The 18,088-nt window shown below is 41.4% G+C and overlaps 1 protein-coding gene across 1 annotated transcript in view; it reads right to left on the bottom strand.

Annotated features, from left to right (window-relative positions):
- Nucleotides 1-18,088, bottom strand: part of zbtb46 (zinc finger and BTB domain containing 46) — a gene marked incomplete at its 3' end in the record, with an annotated part of 75,319 nt that extends 57,231 nt beyond the window's left edge. Inside the window, 1 exon segment of the mRNA XM_036212764.1 lies at nt 17,832-18,088.

The raw sequence follows: 18,088 nt of genomic DNA, 5'->3' as shown, positions 1-18,088 counted from the left end.
ATGTGGAGAAAATCTCCTGATTTATATCATTTTAACACACGATACTAAAAGGATTGTTTTTGGAAATATCTCTTTGCGGAGTACTGCTAAAATGTTTTTGAGTTATTTTGTCATAGTACCACCACCCATACTGACACTTCTTCTGTCTGTCTTTACAACAGCAAAAGACAACAGTTTTTGTGATGTAATAAACCAACAAATACAGAACCAGATGTTCTGTTCAGGAGTCGCAAAACTAAAAATGAGCTTCAGCGTAGAGGCGGTGAGCAAACACTCGGTTCATTATTAGAGCTGGCTGGCATCGACCATAGGCCTGTAACTGTGATCTACTACAGGATATTGTGTGTGAACAAGTGACTCCAATGCAGAGAAAAGAAAACAGCTCCACTGCTGTAGGGGATTGAATGAAAGATTTCTGACTTACAGTACATAGGCACCATGTGAGGGGACAGTTTTAACCTTTACTTCCTCCGAAGCTATTTGGATGACGGACTTTCAGGAGGAAAGGTTCTGTTGTGTTATTTATATGCTTGATGTCAAGTCAAAAATTGTGCTATTGATGCTGTTCCAGATCAACAGTAATGATTATTATTGTTTGCCATTTTTATATGTCAAGTTTTAGGGAATCAGGAGATCATATTCTATGATCTACTTTGCACCAAAAAAGCAAATGGCTTGCAATTAAAAAAAAAAAAAAGTGACCAAGCGATTGTTGCTTTGCAGAGTGCAACGCTCTCATTTATTTTTTGCACAGGAAATCCTGCTCACTCACGCGATCAAATGATCAAACATCGAGGACAAAAATGCGAAAAATTCAAAGTCTTATTTTGACAGCAGACTGAGGAGAAAAGGGGGTGGGGTTTAAGTACTTTTCCCAAACTGAGAGTAAGAACTATCTGCAAATACAAAACGATGTAAAGCAAAAAACTAAAATAAAATAAAAAAAAGAAATGCGGGTGAACTCATACATTAAAAGTGAAGTAAAATTGTAAAATTGAGATATATTTTTGCCCTGTAAGGAAAAAAAATAACCAAGAAAAGGAATCAAAATAAAACTTTGCTTTTACTTTAATAATTAAATTCCATGTTTGGGTTTTTATTCATATTTTTAGCTCAAATTCCACAGTTTCAAATTTCACAATTTTCTAATTTTTATTATTCTATTTTGTGACCTAAAGTCTGCTACAAACTGTTTCAGTTTAATTAATTAATTGAATGTATACTGTTTTTATTAGTTATTTTTTTTAACAAGATTTAGTCTTTTTTTATTATTTTACCCTCTATGCCACCTTATTTACAGGAACTTAAAAGCAGTTAAAAGCACTATCGCAGGGGGATTTTAAAAGTATTTATATGATTTTCAGTATGTTGCATTTTTCTGAGTGTCGTGGGTCCCTGGTATAAAGTCTCAAATGTCCCAGAAATGGGTAGACGAAAGCCAAATCTCCATATTTATTTATTTATTTATTTTTTTTTTCTTTTTTTGGGGGGGGGGGGTTCTTAAATTCAATAATTTTTTTATAATATTATTTCCTATGTTTTTATTTTCCATTTGGTTACATACACTACAGTAAAAAATAAAAGAAAACTTCTTTATTGTATCATGTGTTGTCAAATTTTGATCTATTTTTATGACAATTACTTCTTATTGGGTATATTATATTGGGTAAAAATTACTTGTCAAAAGTGATGGTGTTACTTTTTAAAATGAAAAGTGTTCTAAGGTTAAATTTGACTTCTGCTTTTTTAAATCACATTTTATTTTGATCAAAATTTATTAAAATGTTATGAATAGTTTAGTATTCTAAATACCTATATCTAGATTTGTCTTTTCACAACACAAAAATCCTTGATTTTAAAGGTGCTGGTCTAGATAGTTGCTTGTTTTTTTAACCAGAGAGTATAAGTTTTATATTTAAATTCAGAATAAAGGACAATAGTGTTTTTCAAATACATAGTAACAGAGTAATGCTCTGCCTCTACTGCAATAACATAATTGTTCGTTTAGATTTCAAGGTAAACCGGCATTATTTTAAACCTAAATGAGTGATAACAGTGACTGTCGATCAGTGGAACGCTTGAAAAGCTTTCAAGAAGAAGAAGCTGTGAAAGACTGAGAAAAGGAGAAAACACCAAATGAAGAAGAGTTAAAAAAAACAGAGTGGTGATGCAGCAAGGAGAGAACGATGGAGATGGAAGAAGGGGAGACAGGAAGAGAAGGGGAGAGTGACTCAGGCAGCCAATATTTTTTAAACAGCTTTGCTTCCACTCAACTGGGCATCAAGGCCATTATCCCGGGGTTAATCCCCAATCCGACGGAGCTGGCAGCCTTCCGGGACAAGCCAGCGTTGCAGTCCATCAACAAGGCAGGCACACAGGAAAATAGCACTCAAACACATGAACATGACAGACACAGCATGCATGCAAGATGCAGTCTGAACAAAATGACACGAGGTGGCTATTTCATGATGTAAATGATTTACTCTTTTCTTTTGTCGTCTCATTTCTAGTGTTTCTTTTATTATCCATCTGCCTACCTCTCCACCAGCTCCAGTCATGCCACGTTTTTGCCCATCTGCTCAAGCTAACTCTCCCTTTTCCCTGTCCCCTCTCTGTTTTTTCGATGGCCGGCGTAGGACGATAGCAATGTCATGTGGAGAGGGACCAAAGAGGATCCAGGAGGCTTAGAGAGACTTAGCGCTACTCCCTTCATCCCTGGCTCTCCTCTTCTCGCGTCCCACCCAGTACCTGCTGCTCCAAAAACAATACCTGGACCGTCCTCTTTCACGCCTAATGAAGTCCATTCTCTTCTGCCGCTTTTTAACAGCCGAGCTTCCAGATCCAAAAGTTCTGCCTCTATACGCGGAACCTATCCAGCTTAGGGACACCAATGTGCCAATTCTGTAACACCACGTCCTCTCACCTTCAGGTGTTAAGCCTGCAGTGATCTTATGAAAATCCAGCCATAGTAGGGATGGACCGGGATCATCCCAGAGTGACCGGAAAAAAGGTGTGACTCAAAGACGTTTAGCCTGAACGCTAGCAGGCAGATTCCAACTTCACTCCTATTTCCTCCTGAGACTTCCCATCAGAATACTTTTCTGACACATATTTAAAAATATATATAAAGTGTAGGGGGGACTGCATGATTTACTCCCCATCCTTAAATCATGTGTTTATGATCTGTACTCATGACAGTGAAACCACACAGTATCCGGGCAGTCTTTCTCTGTAGATCGGCTGCATGTCCCATGGTAACTCTTTGACTGACGACCCGGGGCTTAGCCTAAATTCTCTCTCTATTAAAAGCCATGAATCGCAAATAATGAAACGTCTCATTACCACTGTCAGAAAACCCAAAATAAAGGAAGTGTGAGAGCAGGAAGGAGGGGGAACTGTAAAACAATGAAGCCAGGCTACGAAAGAGGGAGGGAAGGTGAGAGGACATGGAGAGATGGACATAAATAAACAGAGGATGGGAGAGAATGGCAGCAGGTACCCAGTGAGTCTTTTGTTTGATGCATCTTGTCATTAAAGACAAACTGATAAAAAAAATACTCTGTTTTTGGTGCTTTTCTTCATGATGAAGGCCATATATAAAGAAAATTAAACTAAAAACTGTGAATCAGGAGCAGATTAAAAAAAAAAAACTGAAAAATCTTGTGTGACGTAGACGCTACACTTGCTAGGCTACATCCTCGTCTGAGCTAGCATCTGCCTTACAACTATATGACTAAAAGATCCAAAATTACTCGCTATTTTTGTAGCACCCGAAATGTTAGATTGGGGTTGTGAGGGGCTGTAAGCTAGCAGGAGAGCACATAAACAGATTTTCTATGTCTGAATTCCCACCCTAATCCGTAACTACTAAAATACGATATACGGGATTTTAAAAGCAATTTGTACTATACTCACTACTTTACTTTCGTTTCGCTAAACGGCGGATATGATGTCACAGGTTTCACAAAATTAAAATCAGATAAATACAAACATTTCACAACGTCTTTTTGTGGCTCCACTGTGTTCAAATGATGAAAATGTGGATGGTTGTCAAAAACAATTACATTTAAACATGTTTTTTTCATAAAACTTGTTGTGGTCTATATTAGCTAATGTAGTGAGCACGCTAGGTTTTTCGCAAAGACTTCTGGGAGATTTCTAATGGACTAGATTATGGAATAGTAGATTCGGTGAACGCACTATATAGTGAGTAGTGAGGGAATTTAGACGTAGCCATTGATGATGGGAAGTGGGGTTGGGCTTACTCTGCACCAACAGACCCGCCTATAATTCAGAGGTGAATTTCTGATGAACTCCTGAAAGTCCTAGAAATGACAGTTTTTTGGGTATTTTGCCTAAAAACAGCCTAATTAACAGACAACTTGGAACACTTTTGCAAGTTAAAGAAAAAAAGTATGCATTAAATGCATTAAAAGTAAAGCTTTGATCTTAATGTTGCAGTGCTGTCAAACATACAGTTTTTTAAGGTTTGATAACACGTCAGGGATTTCTGGCTTCACAGTTGGCTGAATAACTTTTAGCCCGATAATGAAGAGTGGGGCTCACGCTTAACACCGATCACAGACATCAAACAGCTGCTGGTGCAAGAAGCCCATCTGTACATGGAAGTGAAATCATCAAAAGGAAGTGTCTGGTGTTGGAGGTGGGAGGGGCCTGATTGTGTTGGAGGGGGACTCTCACATAACAAAGACCGCATTATTGTTACATGGTTGCTCTGTACAAAACCAAGACATGTAGTTTTGTGGTGTGACACTGTAACAGCAGATGGATAAGTCTTCTGGGACCTGTGTGTGTTTGAGTGTAGTAGGATGTGGGTCCAGACTCAAACAATTACCAGGTTTCTAAATGTTAATAGTCTTTGTTTTAACACCTGGCCCTGACCTGTGTGTCTGTTTGGTGTAAAGGTAAGACAGAGCACAATCAAGAGGTTTGATCTCTTTCAAATGGTAAGAACACCACCATTTGAGCTTTTCTTAGTTCCCCACCTCCAAACTGATAGTGTTCTGCTCTTTTCTTCAGGAACTACACTTAATGCTCATAACCTCTTTATATGCAACCCTAAAATAAAAATCATGCACTTTTTTCTCTTAAACATGCATATTCCCTGTGTTAGTGATCATTTCTCTGACAGCACCGATGATGAAGCTCAACTGAACAAACAGGAAGCTCTCTCCAAAAACCCCACTTTCTAGATTTCTTTGTCTTAAGCTAAAAAGACAATCAAAATCTGTTTTTTGTTTTTCTTGAACTGATCACTTGATTAAACTTTTCTGAGCAAAAGCGTACATTTTAAGAATATTTTTCTTTTTTAGCAAAAGCAGAACGTGTCAATGCAATGTCAATTATATGCTACTGTCTGCAAAATAGTCCTTTTGATTTAATTGAATTTCTATTGTTGCTTTGAAACATTTTATTTTGAAAAAATTGCAATATAGAGGATATTTACATTTTATGAATGTACATAAAGCAAGCATCAGGTCTAAAAAACACTAAACGTGGTGCCTGTTACCTATAGGCTGAACACATTTAAATGATATCACATTTGGCTTGACTGTTTTCATTTTCAGCCACAGGAAGATACAAGAATAAAAAAAAAAAAATCTATCAATGTATTTAAGTTGTACGCCACTTGAAATTTTTTTCCATTGACAGCATTCAGTTAGTTCTGTTTTTATTATTTGTTGTTGAGGATTGCTTTATCCTACACTTGAATGGCAACAGCCACACACAGGTTAACAGGTCATGGATCATAATAGTCTTAACTTGTAATAAAGGTATTAATGTTGACATTTTCACATTTATATAAACTATCAGGATGTTAGAGCTCATCTGATGCGAAAATAAGAAAACATTTGAAGTGAACAGACAAAACTTTGTGCTGTTTTAATTAGTAGAAACAACTAATGAAAGGAAGGATGATAAACAGGGTGAAAGAGGCTGACACCTCGCGCCCCTCTTGAAGTGCTTTGTTTATTCATATAGAAAAAATAAAGCAGAGAAATAACAGATTGAAAGTGTTTACAAGAGAATTTGAAATTGTATTGCAAGTCAAACAATGCCATGTTAATTGTACAAATAATTTCTTGAATTTGCAAAATAATTCTGATGAAAACTTATTTTTTATCATTTAAATGAATGTTATAATGATTTTTTTCTATGTCCAAAATTAATATGTACTTCATCTTTGTCATAAGATTTAATTTTTTATACTTACAGATTTTTTCCTTAATCTGTGTTTGTAAAGTATAAATAACCAATCAAAAGTCCAGAAGCAGATAATGAAAATGTATGTAAAATGAAAATAAAATTCAAAAGTTTAGTAAAGTAAAGCAAAACAGGGGAAGGGCTACATAAGTTTGCTTCCTCTCACTCATTTTCAAGCAATTTATTGAACTACTTGTGACAAACATAATAAGTCATGGTTTGATTGTAATACTTGTGCAAATGATCTAATATGTCTTAGTATTAAGAATAATAATTGACTTATTTACAATAATAAGTGAATGTACACATATTTTCAAATCAATTTTAGGAAATAACCATTTCCAAATTTCAAAATGCCAGAGAAGTTTCTAAAAGTATCTGCACTATCAGTGACTCTCTGTTTTCACTCTAAAGGCTCCAAACTCCAGCAAACCCCTCAGTGTGAACATGCACATCCTTTTGTGTGCGAGTGGCTGTCCAGACCCTCTCATTGGTCTCATCACCAAACCTGTCACAGCAAAAAAAAAAAAAAGCAACCTGTCACGACTCAGCTAAACGCTCCACCGCAAAGAACACTTGCAGCCTGTTCCCGAGCTGTTAAAGCGGCTCCAAAGGTCTCAGAGAACACAGAGGAGCCTTCACACAAAAGTGAGCAGGAAATGAAACAAAGAGTCAAGAGGACTATGAAAAATGTAAACGATCGTATGGTGCAAAAAATACCCGTCTTCTCTGAGCATAAATGTCTGAGGGTTGAAAGCTAATTGTTGTTTGCTAAAATGTGTGGTTTCTGAATGTGCAACTGAATGACTGAGTGATGGTGACTCACTGCTGGTGGCCAGTCACTATCTGGTGCCGAGGCGGGTGTCCAGAGAGTGTGTCTGCGTGCGTGCATGGGGTAACTTGATGTGACTGCCACTCTGTTAGAAAGCAAACAGAGGCATCTTTCTCAAATCCACACTGGGAAGCGGCTTACAATGAACTCATGCACAGAGGGGAGCAAAAAAGCCGGAGCTTAAGTGTGTACTCACAAGTTCAACCGGCGCACCCGCCACCCCCCCAGAGCAAGCATTCAATGCTAATCTGATTTTCACATTTAAAAACACACAGTGTTACTTTATTGTACTGTTTATTTAAAAATAAGGCTTAATTTGAACCTAATATTCCTTCGATAATCGGCACAATAAAAAGGGAAAAAGAAAGGAGCAGCACAGATTTGCATTTAGATACTGGAGCGTTTATAAAAGCACGCCTGGATATAATAGCCCGGGGCTGCGTTGTCACTCATCAAGCTGATCAAAAAGCTGCTACCATGCAGCACTGATGAATCTTGGAGAGTTTCTACGAATCTGTCCTTCAACTGGAGAAAAAAGAAGGTGAGATAAAGAGAGGGAAATCAAGGGACACGAAGAAGAAGAAGCAGGAGAGCGTCTAAATTTAGAGATGTAGCATTTAGGAGTTGGGAAAAATACAGTGAATGTACAAACAAAGAAGGGGAGAAAAGAGCGAGTGGAAAAAATGGGAAAGAATAGGAAAATGGTGGAAGAAAAAGCTTAGATGACTTGCAGGAACTGGACTGAGCTCAATAATCACTACAGCTGTGTGTCAATACAGTATGTCAGTGTTGGGGTCTAACCTTCAGTGATCTTTCAGACAGTTATAACAAACCAGCTGTGGACCTTTTGGTTGTGAATCCTGACAGTAATCAGCAAAGATGCAAAATCTTTTAAGGCTTTTGTTTTCTTTGTTGCCGCCTCTGCTCTCCGGTTGGTTCCGTTTAATCGCATTTCCGCCCCGTAAAGCTGCATTTTCTGATCAGATCTCAAGTTTCAAGCGAAGTTCTAGGGGATCAAACAGAAAGCGGTGAAAACACACCGCTTAAAGGACATCCTGGTCTGGCTGCGTGGCTCAAGGCTATGACTGACTGTGACTGACAAAGAATCAGCTCGGATCAGACAAACGTCTCACCTGGATCTCTCATGAAACCTTGTTCCGTGTCATTCTGACACGCGTCCTTCAGCACAAACACAGCGCTGCCAACACCACCCCCCCCCTCCTCTCCTCTGTATCTGTCCGTCTTTTCACTCCAACCGTGTTTACTTGAATGAGCTTTGACGTTTGACTGTCACCTGTTGAGCAGATCAAGCATCCGCCGGGCCTTACAGGCTTTTCCAGCGACACTTAGGCGGAAAAAAAGTAAGAATTTCTAAAAACTGAGAAAGACAAAGGCCTGTTCTTGTGACACCCTTCATCACGGTGGACAGCGTCCACCATGGAAGCACGAATTATTGACGAAGTCGCACATTCCCACCTCGTGAGGCAGCGCCAGTATCAGGTGTCCGCACAACTCTCACCGGCCTCCGTCTTCGTGACACACACAGTAAAGGAGGCTGGAGAGAAGACTAGGGCGGATGAGGATGAAGTGAGGGGTGCAGGGATGAAAAAGGGAGAGTAAAAAGAAGAGGGCACGGGAAAGAGCTGGTCAGAGACAAAGGCGGGCAGAATGACAATGAGTGAAAAGAGGAAGAGTAGTGGTTGGCGGGGGGGTGGAGGAGAAAACAGAGAGCATGAGATGAGGTGAAAAGCACCGTGCACATTTATGAAGGGGGAGGAGAACAAAAAGCCAGCGAAAATGACACTTTCATATGCATGCATGTGTACGTGCACACTCGTGTGTGCAAATGTAATTTCGGAGAGAGAAGCGAGAGGGCCGTTTGGGAAAATTTGCCCCCGGCCACTAAAAAAGGGATGTGATCCTACTCACTTCTGTTCGCGTTTAGATCACCTCTCCTGTTCATAAAGGGAACTATACTGACACAGAGGAGCTCATAAAGTGCTCAGCAACAATGATAAATACATACCATAAAGTTTATACAACTAGAATGTTTGAACCCTTCTCTACTGGTCTTCCAACTTACATCTCAGCAAATAACTTTGGATTATTGGGAGTAAAAAAACAAAAAGGAGGGGGGGCATGTCTGATATGAGTTTCTGTATTAACAGGATGTATAACTATGAGCTGTAGGGTCAAGGGGAAGGATAAAAATGAGAAAATAAGGAGTAGAGGAAGGGTAAAAATGAGAAATGGAGTAGGGGAGGCCACAGGAGGCACCTGGCCCACTTACAGCAGAGGAGGGGTGGCGGAGGAGGAGGAGGAGGAGGAGGAGGAGAGGTGGGAGACTAAGACGTGGGAGAGGAGGAAAAAAAAAAGAGAAGGTGGAAGAAGTGGGGGATGAGAAGGTATGGAAAAGTGGAGGATGGAGCACAATGGGACGAGGGGTGAAACGACGGGAAAGGTGAGAGGAAAAGGACACCAGATGAGAAAGCAAAGGAATATTTGATGAAGTCGGGAAGGGGTGACAGCAGCTGAGGAGGAGACAGGGAAAAGAGGTGGCCTTGTGATGCTAAAGAAGGAGTGTGTGTGAGCAGCGTGTCTCTTTGAGTGTGTAGGTGTCTAAAAATCTGACGAAAACTAACACCTCATCCAAAGTATGAATAAGCGACCACAACAGGCCAGCGTAGGTTCTGTCTCCTCTTCCAGCACAGTCAAACAGCCTGCCGATACCACTAATATCCCACTAATACCACCCACAGTCCTCGCTCCACCTCACATCAATGAATATTTCATGTCCTGATGGCACTTTTAAAGCAAAAACTAATTAGCAAATCCAAGTTGATCTGGCATTAGTCATATCAGGCCAATTAAAAGCCCAGTCCTACTGTACATGTTAATGGCAGCCAAGTGGAATAATTGTACGTTGAGCAGGGTAGAGAATGTTAAACAGGCCTTGTTAGCAGCACTTTAGCACTCTAGCCCGAGTCCACGGCTGGATTACAAAACTCCACAAAGCAGAATAATGCTCATCTAAAGCACACACAATCATGCACACACATTTAAAAACTTTATACATTAATTAAACTCTTGCAATCAGCTCTGTGTGATCGTGGCAGTGGCGGACTTAGCTTTTTGGGGGCCCCGGGCGAACAACACCATGGGGCCCTCTACAGTGGTTAAAGATGGAGTGGTGTCAACAATATATACCTCCGTATTCGCAGATGTCTCCAGTTCCTAACCGCCGCGAATAAGGGGGGAATACTGTAATGTTAAGTATAACATTTTTACATTTCATCTTACCACCTTTTTTTATATCTCCAAAGAACTTCTGTCTGCTCGCTAATTAGCTGTTGACGGAATATTCCATTACTGCAGAAGAATAGGGGAGGATGAAACACTTTTATGAGCATTCTTATGCCATTTTAGTGATTTGGGCTCTTTATGACAGACTTAAATCATAATGGGGGTGGAAATTACTAAGATTTTTTTTAGGTGCCCCTCCCCAAAAGGTGTTGGGGGTGGGCCCAGGCGATCGCCCACCATTTCTTAATTGTAAGTCTGCCTCTGGATCTCAGGCGAGACTTATAGCCTAAAAAGAGAAACAGTTCCAGGGGAAAATGATGGTTTTGTGCCCCAGTGCTAAATATTAAACATGAATCTGAATATTGGCAGGAACTCACTCAGTGTTCCACTCAAGGATAGAGAAGTGTTACTTGTGAGTTTCTGCAAAGGTTCTGGTTTGAGTCTTTCCAAGCGTCCTTGTGTGTGTGTTTTTAATGGAGCCGTTTAGATTGAGACAGAAAGGACTGACACACACAGACTAAACTGTACCGCACAAAAGAGTGACAGAATAACAAGGACTCCAGCTCTTTTGAAACGGTGTTTCATCAACCCCCTCCACATCCTCCCTGTTCTCCTTCCTTCACGCTTCTTCGGCTCTTTCTTCCATCTGCCTCCCCAGTCCTGTCCTCTCACCTGAGCTTTGATATGGAAATCTTTCACCAGTCAGAGCCCAGAGGCTCGCTGACTTTTTTTTTTTTTTTTTTAGATGTATTTGCTCATAGTTACTCATCAAATGCTCCAAACTGTGTTTACAAAAGATAACATCGGACTCGGGGAAAAAAACAGAAAACTAGAAATTGAACTTTATTAGGAAACTTTTAAGAACAAAGCCTAAAATGATGGTGGCTTTCTGCAAATGCTGATTTCAGCACTTTTATAATCAACCAAGTACGATGCCTGATCACATAGAAAGTACTTTCCTGCTTGTTAGATCCAGCAGAATAAGACCAAAAAAACTTAAACCATGATGAAATAGCTGAGCGATTTAAAAATAAGAAAAGCCCCTATGATGAAGCCTTTTAGTAAACCATGTGAACATCAGTAGTCAGTCCCATGTAAACTCATTACTGGACAGTCGTGACATTAGTGGTTGATGATTTAGAAGGGATGGCTGTGTGAATCATAGCTCTTTTTAAAGGCGTGTGATCAGAAAAGACATGTTTTTTTCTTCAATGAGGGGAAAAACAGCCGTCGTACCATCACTAATTCTTTTTAGCTGACGAAACTATGTTAGATGTCTCAGATAGGACTGACTGGTCCACAAACGTCTGGGTTCTGTAACTTGTTATCAGCCACAAATATTTTAAAATAACCAGAATATATTGGCAGGCTTTGTGAGCAGCTGGACTTCCCCAGGGGGATATTTGTCATAAGAAAGCACTGTTTTACTTTATGTCACACTTGCTTGTGGTCTGATGAATTTTAATGGGTTTTAACAGCATGAATAGTCTATTATGTTTACTAAGGAGCTCAAAATTGTGATTTTAATGGAAAAATCCCTGAAAATTTCATCACAACGTTATTTTATTTCTGCTTTTGTTTGGGACATAAAGCCATTTCAAAAGGCTATAAATCTTTGAATCCGGAGATGAAATATAGCTTTATTAAAGTAAAGACTTTTCTATGATGTGAGCACTGGGTGTCATCTTTAGGATCTGGGTACCTGGCAAGAAGGATGTTAACATGCTGAGCTTTCATAGGATGAAAAAATAAGCAGGGGGTCCATAAATAGTCTTTGGGCGTTTTAAAGACCACTCTGATGAAAATTGTGTTTTTAAAATATTATTGTGGTATTTTCCCGTGATTTTAGACATATATAAAGAAAATTAAGCATTAATTGTAGGACGTAAACAGATGGATGATGGGGAAGGGGGTAGGCTTACTTGATGCCAACAGTCCACAACTCAGAGGTGAATTTGTAATTAATTCTGCAGAAACTATGTCCTAAAAATGTGTTTTCATTTTGACTAAAAACAACATAATAAGAATTAAAAGACCACTGGGGACGCTTTTTAAATAGATCAAAAGATGATTGAAGTGGGACAGATTATAGCACTACATTAGAACTAATACTATTGTATAGAAATGTGACTAAAAATATATTTTTTCTGTAATTAAGGACAAAAATTGTATTAAAGCCAACCTAAGGCCCAGGATATTAGAGCAATATGACTATAAAAGCCTGAAAATGTCTCCTGATGCTGAAAAGAATTGCGCGGCGGTGAGGTGCCAGCTGGAAGGAGAGACTCTGCTCTACATTCCTAAATAAAAGAAAACACACCCTGGAAAAAACACACAGAGTGATATCCCTCATCTGTTTTCTCAGGAATGCGAGGTACAAAAGGTGTTTTGCGGTATCAGCACTTCAAGTCTTAAAAAGAAAAAAAAAACTTTTCCATCTTTTATTTTTAGCCTCTCTCCTAAATCAACCTAAAGTTTGGCGTTTCAGGGCAATATAACAGAAAGAAATGAATGGGGTTCATATTCTTTTCTAGACAGTTTATGTGCATGTAAGCACACAACAATTAAATATTTATACCTATGTATTAAAAAGACAAACTACAAACATGACGTGTGTGTGGTCTAGAGGGGGACGGGGGCGGCTTAGAAACTCACCTGCTCTCTCTGTTGGGGTGTTGATGAGCCTATCAGACAGGTGGAAAGGGAAGCCAGCTGTTAAACACACACAGACACTAAAAGTCACACACATCCCCCACAGCATCTGTGTAACCCCGCGGGGATTAGGAACACCTGTATTCAGCGCTACACAATGAGCTATAGGAGCAGTTAAGCTAAAGGGCCACGGGAGTCATTAGAGGAGTGGGGGTTGGAGCCGGTTTACCTCAGAGGTGTGTGTGTCTGCAAACCCACATACATGTGAGAACGATCCAAATTGACAAAGTTGTCGGAAAGCTTTTGGTGCAAAAAGTGTTCAGGTGAGAGTAAACAGGTGAGCGTAGAGGGGGTGGATGATGGCTATAGAAACAGAAGAATGAATGGGGGTAAAAAAAAATGCGTTCATTGACGCTGTTTTCTGTTTCTGCAGGTTTGGGCGGTGAATTGAATCGTGCAGAGAGCGTGTTGCCTACGTTACACGTTTGCTGTTGTGAGGGCGCTACATCCCCAGAGTTTGCGTGGCTGGAGGCCAAAGCCGACTAACCTGCTACCACTCAGTTCAGCCCACAACCTGCACAGAGCACTGAGCACCACCTACACAACAACACGCTCACACTTTAGCACAAAGAGGCAAGTGTGGAGATTCACTGTCTCTCATTCTCTCAGCCTCCTTTCTTTCTCCCTACAAACTTCTTGCAGCATGTTGAAGGAGTCAAACTGTAACCACCTTAGACAAACATCACATGTACTTCTGGGTGCAGCCCCAACATGGATTCATCTATCTGGTTTATCGTGTTTAATCAGTTTCAAACATCCATCGAGGACACGGAAAACATGAAGAGAAGGCTAAGGCCCAATATGAATTCTTCCGCTCTCCCTAGCCCTTCTCCCTTTCCCTCCATTTGAAGGGGCAGTTTAAGTCCAAATGTATTTCTATCTTTCCCTGGTTTTGACAGCGAAACTTTCTATCCATCCAAACGGAGGGATAGAAAGTCCTCCGTCGCGAAGATAAACCACCTCGCACTGAGAAGAGTTTTTTTTAACGTGGGTGTGCCCTGAACCACAGAAGTTTACATTTTAATGTAAGTAATGACGTTTTTAAGGTTACAAAACCGCTGTTGTTATGTACATTCAAGCGCTGGAAGCTCCGCGCTAAAGCTAGCAGACCGGCGGTTATTGGTGACGTCACCGAAAAAAAATGACGGCCAAAATATGAGACACTATTTTTTCATAACTCTCCGTTTGGAGGGGTAAATTTAGGTGAAGGGAAAAGGGCTAGGGAGAAGGGAAGAATTCAGATTGGGCCTAAGTCTCAGTCCGATCAGCATTTGATTTATTATAAAAGCGTTCCCAGTGGTCTTTTAATTCTGGTAATGTCGTTTTTAGACAAATTTAAAAAAAAAAGTGTTGTTTTCTTGGACATATTTTTGGCAGAGGAGAATGTAGCCACAAGGAGGTCCAAGCCAGGGTCTCATTGTGCCGGTCCTAAGCCGATAAATTGCGAATTGGACCTGTAGCTGATTCGCTGTGGCGTTCCCGGAAATGAAAAGCCAAAAGGAGAAGAAGAATATTTTCTGCAGGAGTTCATGAGAAATTCAACTCTGAGTTGAGGGCATGGCTATTGCCGCACAGTAAGCCCGCCCTCTTCCCATCATCCATCTGTTTACATGCTCTCCTGCTAGCTGAAGGTGCATTCACACCAAACATGATCCACACGATAAATTAACATGCCCCGCCCCTCTTTCTTTGCGCAACAATTCGCTGGTCGTCACCTGTCAAAAAATGTGTTCCTGGGGTTGACGTGGGAGGAGCCACCAGCTAATGCATTTAGGATGATGCTATAAAGAACAGTGTCTGTGGATATCTCACGTAAAATGTATGCTTAACACAAATAATGTTGATAAATGAATCAGGTTTATTTAATTTGAAGAGTTCTACAAAAACATCGGCAATCATGTCTCCGTGTTTGGGTGTATATGATAAATATTAAAAGACTTTCCCGGTACAGAGGGCTGTGTCTGTATGACAGCCACTTCCGTGGTGTTTCTGTGTCTCTGTGGCTGAGCTTGAAGGCTCTCTGTCTCGCATTAACCCGAGGGCAGATATGTAAAATAAGGAGCCCTTTTTACTTTCTTTTTTTTTTAATGTCTCGATGAGGCCCGAGCGGGGGGCACCACCATGGGAGGGAAAGCCTGTCCAAAGTGTATCCAAAGTACCCCAAAGTAGCTGGATGAGCTCTGCAAACCTGCGGCTCGAATGCGTTAAGGAAAAAGATTAAAGTTAAAGTTCAGGACAAAAACGCTCGCTTTGGACTAGTATTCTACCCGCTGATTGAGTCAATGACAATTTCACGTGCCCAAAGCTGAGTTCATGATTGGTAGATGTGACGCGGCGACCTGTCAAACTTCAGATATTTAAATTTTGGCCGCGCCGTCTGATTCGCGCCTCATCGCTCAAATCGAGCTGCTGGTAGACCTTCCTTCGTGCCCGACGCTCACGTCAGATTGCCTAATGTCGCGTCTGTTCCATTGACTTAACAAATCACGTTCGGTGTGAAAACACCTTTACAGCCCCTCATATCAACCAAACAGTACCGGTGCAACAAAAATGCTACTTTTTGATGCCAGTTTATACGAAGAAAACAACGACATACATAGATCTGGTCGTCTACAAGTGAATCTATCAAAATGGAGCTTGTGGCTTGCCGTAGAAGCATCTTAAGTCACACCTACAAGCTTTTTTAACAGCATTTTTTTTGACTGCTCCTGGTTCACAGTGATTTAAATAATCAGAAATCCAATTTAAAGTTTATTTTCCCTTATATATGTCCTCCATCATGAGAAAACTGCTTCAAGAACATGCTAAAAACACCAAAAACATTTTTTTTTTATCAGAGTGGGCCTTTAAGTCCCAACAGCCAATGTAGTTTTTTTGCCATCTTTTGGCTGATCTCGCCTACACTCCTCCTCCACTTATCCTTGAAGCTGTTGTCTCGGTCTGCAGTCTTTTTCCCTCTTGCAGCACGCAGATGGAGGTGCAGGCGCTCACACCAGTGCGCTTTTTGGAATGATAGTGCAAAAACTCTAATGCGGTGAAGTCACCTCAGCCGCGCAGCAACAGGGTGGGTCCAAAAGTTAACAGGGGCAGATGACAGGTGGCAATGTGCGCTGCGAGTTTGTTTGCTCCAGCGCTGTGATCCAGGAGGACTGTAAGCATTTTAAAGCAGATAACTGGGTGTTCCACCGCTCAAGATGACAAACACACACCCAAGCACACACATAGAAAAAAGCCTGTGGTAATTGAATAACTGAATGAAGGACTTTAGAGGGTTTATCATATCAAGAGCCAACCCTTAACTTGGTAGGAGGAAGGACACAACATCCAGACAAATCCAGAGAGGCCTAAGACAATTTGGAAAAATGGCCTGATGGTCTCTTAATCCCAGAGATCCAGTTAGTAGCTGTCAAAACCAGGGAAAGGCCTAGATTTTACAGCTGTGAGCGACAAGACATTTTAATGTAAGTGGAGCTGCAAAGTTAAAGTAACTTTAGAAGGTTTTTATTTTTTAAGTAAAATGTGAAACATGGGATCAATTAGCAAAAGCTCTGTAATGTTTTACGTCTAAAAGTATTAGTTTTTATCAAATTAATTTTTTGAGCTGAGTAAGCCACCAACTCAACATTTGAATTTGATAAATATTAATAATTTTAAGTAAATTACAGAACTTTCGTTAATTTATCCAAAATTTCACTTTTTTCAGGGTAAGAAAATTTCCTGCTTTGTCACCTGATTTTAACAAAAGAAAGTGTGGAAACAATAAGTATCCTGCATTATGTTGAAGTATGGAAATAGCGGCTCAGTTGGTAGGGCGCGCAGGAATCCACGGATCCTCACACCTGTGCCTGTCCCCAGCCCGGATAAAATAACATGTTTGTTCCGGAAATACCCCTGTAAAGTTTAGAAATCCCGGGATCCTTTCAGTCATTTCAGGATGTTGCTCCCTCTTTTATTATTATTAAAGACAATGGACATAACTGACCAGTTGGATGCGCGCGCCCAGGCGCCAAAGACGAGCAAGAAGAGATGCTTTCAGCTGAAGGGAGAGCACTTTTCAACCCACGGATCAGATGATGATCATCTGCATTTCAACACTTGGAGATAAAAGCCCAACACTACAACCGCTCTCTGCCGTTTCTGTCAGCTTGACGCAGCAGAAATTTCCAGCTGGAGAAACCCCCCTTTTAGGGGGTTAATCGAGGGGAGAAGGGGGAGGGCTTGAAGCCTCGTCTAGATTTGCCCCTCCAGGCACCACCATGCGTGCGTGACAATCCCCTTCCTCACCACCAAAACCACCTCACTCATTGTGGCTCCAAAACTTTGAGAGCCTCCGAGAATCCACATGGACGCGCCGATGTGACTGAGCGTGCGCTCTGACCGGCTGCCAGCTGATCGTAAAACGTGAATCGAACTGGTTCGGATCCGCGTCAGAATGCGCCCGTGCAGGCGCGGAGGGGATGACAGCCCCTCCAGGTCTCCACGCGCGCGCAGCGGGCAGCTGGCTGTCACGAGCGGCGCAGGTAGGCGTACTTCATCCGCCGCCTGCTCACTCAGCCGAGCGCGTCGCTGTCACAACACGCTCCGGCTCCCGGTGGACGTGATGGCAGAGGACGTGGATGAGGGAGCGGAACAACAGTTGGTGGTGTCGCCAACCTGTGCGCCCTCCAACTACTAACACCGGCGACGGCGGCGCGAGGCAGGAAACTAATTGTTGAGCAGCTGCGGGAGCCCCGCGATCCGGGGAGGGGGTCGGACGTACCTGTTACCCCATGGGGTCTGGCGCGGACGCGGTGACGCTCCGTCGGTGTCCAAATGTGATGTGACAGCCTGGGAGAAGAAAGGAGGGGGGTGTCCAGACCACTGGGTGCTGTCCCTCCTCTCCTCTGCGCGCGCGCTCTCCCTACACTGTTATTCCCCGATTCATCCAACTCTCCGCTCCTCTTCCTCCACCAGCCCCGTTTTCTCCTTCCCTCCCCTGCTTTTCCGTGTCTTGGTATCAGGAGCCTCCCCCTCCTC

Source organism: Oryzias melastigma, linkage group LG7 (assembly GCF_002922805.2).
Source record: "Oryzias melastigma strain HK-1 linkage group LG7, ASM292280v2, whole genome shotgun sequence".
Taxonomy (NCBI): domain Eukaryota; kingdom Metazoa; phylum Chordata; class Actinopteri; order Beloniformes; family Adrianichthyidae; genus Oryzias; species Oryzias melastigma.
Note: the sequence above shows the minus strand (reverse complement) of the source record. Positions and strands in the feature narration are given on the sequence as shown.